The sequence below is a fragment of the Micropterus dolomieu genome, linkage group LG07, assembly GCF_021292245.1.
Source record: "Micropterus dolomieu isolate WLL.071019.BEF.003 ecotype Adirondacks linkage group LG07, ASM2129224v1, whole genome shotgun sequence".
Taxonomy (NCBI): domain Eukaryota; kingdom Metazoa; phylum Chordata; class Actinopteri; order Centrarchiformes; family Centrarchidae; genus Micropterus; species Micropterus dolomieu.
In genome coordinates this window covers 22,612,856-22,620,272 of record NC_060156.1, presented here as the reverse complement: position 1 = coordinate 22,620,272, position 7,417 = coordinate 22,612,856, and the positions used below count along the sequence as shown (strand labels likewise).

The 7,417-nt window shown below is 40.9% G+C and overlaps 1 protein-coding gene across 2 annotated transcripts in view; it reads left to right on the top strand.

Annotated features, from left to right (window-relative positions):
• The first annotated feature begins 1,946 nt into the window (after window positions 1-1,946).
• The window catches only part of LOC123974170 (radixin), a 40,295-nt gene continuing 34,824 nt past the window's right edge, over window positions 1,947-7,417 (top strand). Inside the window, exons 1-2 of one of the 2 annotated variants that reach the window (XM_046054659.1) lie at window positions 1,947-2,250; window positions 2,403-2,499. The gene's annotated coding sequence lies outside the window, so the exon portion shown is untranslated. The remainder of the gene's footprint in view (window positions 2,251-2,402; window positions 2,500-7,417) is intronic. The other variant, XM_046054660.1, reaches the window with a different exon arrangement.

The following is a 7,417-nucleotide window of genomic DNA, read 5'->3' as shown; positions in this document are numbered from 1 at the left end:
ACATATCTGGTCGGGAAATACATGAAATGTCCTATATGTGTCCTATATATTGTGAGGATCATCCTAAATATTGTGTAAGCTCAATGAGAGATGGAAAATTATTGTTTCACTCCACTGCATACTGTAAGGGTGCATATTGTGGACTGTAAATAGTAATTACATTTTTAAGCAAATACAATCAACCCTGAATGTGAAAAACATTAAATGTACTCTTGGTGAAACTAATCTGAAAATGAATGGACATTCAATTCAATTCAATTGGGCTTTATTGGCACGGCAAGTCGTTTACATTGTTTCTTTGTGTTTATTAGAGAATCAATATTCAGTGTAGATTCGATATTAATTATCGTAGTAGTTTTTCTGTGACATAGTCCAAGGCCACAAATCTGCTAGTAGTCTATCTTAGTCTGCATTGTGTCAACTTTATTTGTTTCCAAATATCCACAATCCACAAGTACCCAATGTACTTAAAAATCCACAAGAGAGAAATGTTTGAGTGAACCTTTTAATCTAGATAATCCAGTTATATTACTGGATTAATAATACCGGATAGATCCAGTAATATTCTATTTATGTAGTAGGACACCCCTCTGCTAATAGATTGTTATCAGAATGTTATTGTTCTTAAATATTGATACCAGCAATGGCTCCAAAACGGCATCAGTCAGGCTCTTATTAAGAGAGCAGATAACAGATCACACTGATGGTGGTGTCCAGTGTGTCTTTCTCATTATGACTTCAGGTTGAAGCGAGCTGCATGCTAGTGACTCACAGCTCAAAGATGACACATCTCGCCTCCTCAAAACCACATGGACTCTGTTTCACAACATAGCTATTTTCATAAAACATTCATTTACAGGTAGTGCTGGGGAATGAATGGAGAGCTATTTCAGGAGATGGGCAGCCTATGGTCTACTAAATTACTTTGTAACACTCAAGACTAGACCCGCCCTGACATCAAACTGTGAAAGGGGTGGTCATGGCGCAATGGATAAGACACATGCCTTTGGTGGAAGAGACCCTGGTTCAATTCCCCACTGTGACCCATTTACCATTGTGTCCCTGAGCAAGACACTTAACCCCTAGTTGCCCCAGAGGCGTGCATCCTCTGACATGTATAGCAATTGTTAGTTGTTTTGGATAAAAGCATCAGATAAATGTAAAACATAAAATTATTTATCAGGATAGACTCTTGAATTTAGTCTGCATAGTGTTTACACTATTCTCCAAGACAGAAGAGCTTCATTACTAGTGTGAATATCAGTGCAAATAATTGTTTTGTTCAATACATTTTCCTGGTAAGAGCATCAGACATCATCATATAAGGCCTAAAGTACATGTCTGAGAATTACCAAACAACTTTATGGTTCTTTGAGGATGTTGATTTTTACAGCCACACACAACTTAGCTTTTTTTCTTCAAGGTTGCAGTTTGTACAGGCAGTCAGATGTTAAGGTGAAAAGAAAACTGGGAGGGAGAAAGGGCTCATGCCATCATTCTCGTCCTGTATATCCTGTACTCCCCAGCAACATGAGGCATAACTTAATGTATATTTGATATAAATGATCATAAGTTACCACTTCTAGATGCTACTTTGTTGCGAGGTTTCATGGTCCAAATAACACTATATTTAACTATCAAGTGGAAAAAATATCAGTGTCCAGGAGAGTATTGCTTGCCTTTTGCTGCACCTTTTCAAACCAGATCTTACACTAAATCAAACCAAAAGTTCACCCTAACTGGGCACTAGGTAGCCTTTCTTTACAAACGTTCACTGACACATTATAAGCGGTATACATTAAGTGTAATATTGGTTCGTTCCCCCGAAATAAAGTGTGACTCAACCCATTTACTAGAAGGTCCTCGGGGGTTTAAAACGTCTCCTTTTTAGGTATGATAAAGTTTGGGACCCCTGGTTTACACCCGGCAGCAGGCTGCTCTGCGGAGTTTCAGTCACGGGGTGAGGGAGGGGGTGAATCTGCAGGACTCAGCTCACCACGCCTCGGTACGGTAACTTCGTCAGCCATATTGACTGTCTGTAGGCTACCTCTTCTCCGGTCGTGGGAGCCTGGCGGAGGAGTTTCCACCACTGAAGCTTGTGTACCCTCGGTACGCACCGTCTCCGGTAAACAGCACAGAGGACGGGAAGGTGAAACGCTCTATTTTTACTCGCTGTGGATATATAAAGTACTGCTGCCAGCTGGAGAGGGTGACAGTTGGACACATCCTCAGCGCAGCCAGGCGTTAGAGGTGAGTTTGATCGCCTTCATCTGTGCCTGCCTTCCTTTAAGCCGTTCAAATGAGGGGGGATTTATTTTCCTCTCCGGGCTGGAGAGCGGGTAGCGGTGTTTTTACGCAGGCACGTTAATGAGCCGAAGCGCTTCTAACTTCTTTTTTTTTAGCACACACCGATTTGACAGGCAGGCTAGAGGCGGCGTGCGGCTCAAATTTGGCTTCACCACTAACCGGGTTCTTGGACCTTTCAGGACGTGAGGACGGGTGAGTGAACTGGTGTCACTTTGCTGCGGTGCTGTGTGTCAGTTCAACTGTTACGCAACAGAGCAGGACTGACATTAGTAGTCAGGGTAATTAGATGCTCCTTTCCAGAATGACCTGTCGGCGGTTCGCAACCGCCGCTCATATTAGGGGAGCGCATCCACTTTTGGCGTTTTTAATGCCGCTGAGAACGAGGCTAAGCATATCACCATTGTCACCTGGACGAAATGCCCATCTCTGGTGTTGAATTCCGCGGTTAACTGAGGTCCTCTTTGCGTTTTTCATGTTGGAGGGCTCTCCGGCTCTTTTGTAAAGCTCAGTGCGGAAACAATGGTGTTTTTTTGCGCCGTTTGCAACTTTAGCAGCGAGTCCTGCCGCTGCTGACGACGCGCCTTGCTTTCTGCAACAATATTGCAAACAGCAGCTGCAAAAACGTCATTAGCACGTTGTCACAGTGAAGCGGTTTTGGCCCTTGTTGATATGCATGGACTCGCTTGTGGTGGTAAGGGGACTCTGAAATCTACCTGTGGTCGATTCAAATTCCGCTGTTTCTGCGCCTGCATCCATGGCACTGACATACACTGATGTGTGCCTTTGAGCCAAACGACAACCAAATCGCTTTCAGTCTGACACATACAAAAGCACAAATGTACACGAGAGAGGCTGGTGCTTGTTCCTAAACGGTGTGTAACTAAGTTAGTCTGAGTGAGTTCAAGTGAGTTCACCCTCAGTCCTGGAAACCGCGCCGACTTACACCGCATGTAACACTGGCAAGTTCAGCGTTTGCACGTAAACAACGGTCCTGAAAACAGTGACATTAACGCTCCCACACATGATGCTAGCGGTCCATCTGGCAATAACAGATGCTCCGTCGGCGTCAGGGAAGTTAGGACTCTCTGATTGGCCTAATTACAGCAAGGGGGGTGAGTTTATTGGCTGCTGTCGCTGTCGCTCAAATCCTCCTGTTGCTCCTGACTCCGCCTCCTCTGGGACCAAATTACAGCTCATTTGAGAAAGAGGCTCTCTGCACCAGCCATGAGATACGTTTGACGGCTGGTTTTGGATTTCCCTCAGCAGCGCAATTTTTGGTAACCTGTTGAATAATCTCATGGCTGCAGATCAGAGCAGAATAATGCTGTTTTATTCTGGCCACATGTGCACATTAACGTAAATTACTGAATAATATAGCTTGTTAGTGGTCTGTTATTTAATCTTAGTGCTGGTTTAAATTCAGGTAAAGTCATTCCTGTTGGCTACCAGAGCCCCAGAGTTACCTTTTAAAATGATATCAATTAGTAATAAAAAGATGAACTGTTTATTTTTAATACAAATGTTAGGTTACCATTTTAGAAAACTAAAGTTTCAAGTCATGTGATGGCCCAGTACATGAACCATTTTATATGTCCTTGCTGCTTATCATTATGTATGAACTTTACATTTTGGAAAGAGGCACACGCAGCCCAACCTGGGACCTTCAACAAAGCAACATCTACAGCATTGTAGGTGTTTCAGGGCAGGAAACAAACAGGTCATGGTTTCCTTTATGCAAAAACAAATTTAGACCATTTTGCAGAAACAAACAGACACGTTAATCGAGAAAGTAATTTGCCAGATTGGCTTCAGATTCGGCATCTGAAGCTGGCCAAATGGATTTCTTCACACACCAGCTGCTGCTGTGAGACTGTCTGAAAGTGGTTGTGATGTCAGCTGGTCAGTTCTTCATACTGTGTTGTTGCAAATTTTGTTAATTAAGCCTGATAGAGGAGATTTGTATCTACCTATTTTTGTCATTTGCTGTTTACATTTGCACATTTAAAGCTGAGTGGACATTTTTGAAACTGGTTCCTTTTTTATCTTTTGTGTTTTTGTTCCATCAACTGTGGTTACATGTTCAGTCCGGTTAAACCCAAAATAAAAGAAGACTGAAGCAAAATTGAATGTAACAGAAATATCCATTATAATCATTCACTGTATTATAAAAGTGCATACATGCATTAGCAATGAATACAGTAGGTCGAAGTTGAACAGGAGTTGCTCAGAAGTGCAATGGACATTAAAATGTGCAGTATTAGTAATCATTTTAACACTCAATTCAGTTTCAAATCAGTGGTTCGGATTATTTAATTGAAGTGGGATCTAAAAGCTGATGCCTCATGCGCATGCACAAATGATGGTAAATATCTGAATAAACAACACAGACTGTAAAATAAAAAATAAAAATTCCGATTTAATTAATTAACAATACAAAGCCATAGTAAAGTAATTTCTTTGTTAAACTTTGTTTGATGGACATTTCATTCTAAAAGCAATTATGCCAACTATTCACTTGTTCCAGCCTCTCAAATGTCACACATGCTGGTAACCTGTGTTACTGTGGATTGTTTGAAATAATATTTGGCATTTTATATACAATATTAATTGATTAGTCAAGAAAATAATCTGCAGATTACTCAATAATAAATATGAATTGCGAGTTGCAGCTCTGAAAGATACAGCGTGCTAACATTTATTTATTTTTATTCATTTTTAGCGGACGCTTTTATCCAAAGCGACTTACAATTGCTATACATGTCAGAGGTCGCACGCCTCTGGAGCAACGAGGGGTTAAGTGTCTTGCTCAGGGACACACTGGTGGATGGGTCACAGTGGGGGATTAAACCAGGGTCTTTCACACCAAAGGCATCTGTCTTATCCATTGCGCCATCACCCCCGCTAACGCTTAGTTTCACAACCCACATCACAGCCAGGTTCACTGACAGACACTATCTAGTTTCTCTTTCCGTCTCTCACTATCACGTCTTCTCCTGTTTTTCTTTCACTTTCATTTTATGTATCTGCATATCTCTATCGTTTCTGTGCTGCTTTTCTGAAACGTGTGACATTATGCAGCAGGTTAAGTCAATTAGGTTACGAAGTATTCTGACAGAGAAGACATGGACTCATATTTCCATTCATCTCTATACGTAGAGTAGTCTGGTGGTCTCAGGTTTAACCTCCACAACAGGTAGTGTTCCGTCCAAATTCGGTCCTGTGTCCTTGAGCAAAGCACTGAACATCAACCTACTAAATCAAACTGGATGATGACATTCATCTCAGATTTCCATTCCTTTTAACAGCTGTCAAAACCGGTTGACTTTTTTTGTAGCCGTTTAGCCAAGTGAATATTTATTGTACATATTAATCAGATTAATATTAATAATGCTGAATACTCCATCCTGTTGCTGGACTCCTCAAAAGATTACTTAACAAAGATGGAAAGGGGGAAAAAACTGTCACGAAATGGCAATGTTTGTGGGTTTTCAAGGTCAGGTAGTCTGTGGTCTATGTTTTAGGTCTTTGTTTTGAAAGCAGATTCCTCTTTTTGTCTTATAACTCTTTCAGTTGGAAGGGATCCCGAGTAAAGAGTCACTGCCTTACGTCTGCTAAACATTCAAGTCCATTAAGTGGCACCAAAGCAGCATTAAAATTTAATTTAAAGTGGCAGCATTGTTTTGGATTGTTTGTGTTTGTGGGTTCAAAGGTCACACCCTCAACAGGCTATTTGTGCAGTTTGAAACACTGTTCTCCTTGCACTCGATGAGGAATCTGGTGTACAAGTAGAGCCTTGTTGTCAAGCAAAGCAGTTGGTACAGTTTCCTGCTGTTATAACAGCTGTTGGAAGTTGTGAATGTCATCTCTGGCACTTAAAGTAGGACAATTTGTAGTCTCTGCAGACACATAACTCAAACTATGAAATTTTCTTTAATTGAAGAAGACACACTTTTAACGTGGATGCCCTCATTGTTGTCTGTTAGGTAGATTTGTTTTTTTCTTTGTTTAGATATTTGGACCCTACAAGGATTGAACCAAACCACAAGCAGAAACACACACAACCACAAGCACCTCAGGAGCAAAACCTCAACCCGTCAACCAAAACAGTGTTCACTTGCTCAATGAAAGTTTATTTCCTCAGTCAACTCTGAGCTCATAGAGGCAATAAAACAAATGAAGGTTAAACCACAAAAGAAGCAAAATATGATCCACAAAGTAAAGCAAGCAGGAAGCAAAATAATTCAAAATTAAAGATGACAACAGAGAGAGAAGTGAGTTCCAGCAGGAAACAACTGAGGGAGAAGTCAAACAATCAATCAATAAGTCATTAAGAATTGTTTCTAAAAATCTGAACCAGTTCCAACTTTATAAGAAATGAAGGTTTGTTAAGAAACACACTTTCTGATTTTGCTAATCACAGATCAGCTTCATTCTGTGTTTCTTGGGGCATGGTGTAAGAATGCAGCACTGTTGATGTCCTAGTTGCTGTCGTAATACCCAAGAATCAGAGCATGGTAGCATGTCCAGCCAGTATTCAACAAATACATAGCAAGATGGAGGCTATTTATATTTTTATTTTATTTTAGATTTTAACCAGAGACACAAACTAGCTTTTATTGTTTTGACAAATATTGCTTTTCATTGCCCAAAATAACGTGGTTTGTGCTTTCACTATACTTTTGTAGATTGTCTTAGTTAAACAGTTTGCCACACATCATAACTTAAGTCAGAATTGAAAAAGAGAAGTACAGTAATATTCTATCAACTCTGAATGATACCCAAACCAACCACACCTGCAGGGCTGTTAAAGGGGAGAGGAATGCAGAGGAGGAGGAGCCAGGATGCTCTAAAAGTGTGTGTAAAATGCAATAGTGTGTTGAGATTGATTTGGACAAAACAAGAGAGAGAGATGAAAGACTGTAATGTGCACAACGAGCAGAGTTTCTTTCTGCATGAATGGTGACCTGGAAGCTGTATCCGCTTGGGAGAGAGCCTCTGGTTTCACTGAATGAAGGGACACACACACACACACACACACACACACACACACACCCTGACATCCAGGTTTACGAGGTAGTGGGCTGCTGAACAGAGCAGACCTGTGTTATTT